This window comes from Orycteropus afer, unplaced genomic scaffold (assembly GCF_000298275.1).
Source record: "Orycteropus afer afer isolate SDZICR_OR568_19922 unplaced genomic scaffold, OryAfe1.0 scaffold00165, whole genome shotgun sequence".
Classification (NCBI taxonomy): domain Eukaryota; kingdom Metazoa; phylum Chordata; class Mammalia; order Tubulidentata; family Orycteropodidae; genus Orycteropus; species Orycteropus afer.
Window position 1 is genome coordinate 5,321,992 of NW_006921752.1, and position 1,110 is coordinate 5,323,101.

Below are 1,110 nucleotides of genomic sequence, written 5' to 3' on the forward strand. Positions count from 1 at the left end.
TTCAGAAAAGGATGTGGAATGAGGGATATCATTGCTGATGTCAGATGGATCTTGGCTAAAAGTAAAGAATACCAGAAAGATGTTTTCTTGTGTTTTACTGACTATGTTTTACTGACTTGGCATTCAACTGTGTGGATCTTAACAAATTATGGATAACATGGAGAAGAATGGGAACTCCAGAACACTTGACTGTGTTCATGCGGAACTTGTGCATGGACCAGGAGGCTATTATTCAAACAGAACAAGGGGATGCTGCATGGTTTAAAATGAGGAAGGGGGTGCACCAGGGTTGTATCTTTTCACCATACATATTCAATCTCTATGCTGAGCAAATAATCTGAGAAGCTGGACTATATGAAGTATAACATGGCATCAGGATTGGAGGAAGACTCATTACCCACTTGCGATATGAAGATGACACAACCTTGCTTGCTGAAAGTGAAGATGACTTGAAGCACTTACTGATGAAGATTTAAGCCTACAGTGTACATTATGGATTACACTTCAACATAAAGAAAGTGAAAATCCTCATTACTGGGCCAATAAGCAGCATCATGATAAATGGCAAAAAGATTGAAGTTGTCAAAGATTTCATTTTACTTGGTTCCACAATCAACGCCAATGGAAACGGCAAGCAAGACATCAGATGTTTTATTGCATTGGACAAATCTGCTGCAAAACACCTCGTTCAAGTGCTGAAGTGCAAAGATGTCTCTTTGAAGCCTAAGATGCACCTAACCCAAACATGGTATTTTCCATAGCCTCATATGTATGTGAAAGCTGGACAATGAATAAGGAAGACTTAAGAGGAGTTGATGCTTCTGGGTTGCGGTGTTGGTGAAGAATACCCAAAGTACCATGGACTGCCAGAAGAAGGATCAAATCAGTTCTGGAAGAATTGCAGCCGGAATGCTCCTTGGAAGAGAGAACCGCCAGATCGTGTCTCACCTACTTTGGTCACATCTTCAGAAGGGACCATTACCAGGAGAAGAATATCATGGTTGGTAAAGTGGCGAGTCAGAGAAAAAGGGAAGACCCTCCACAGGATGAATTGATGCAGTGGCTGCAACAATGCGCTCAGGTATAACAGGGATTGTGAGGTTGGTTCAG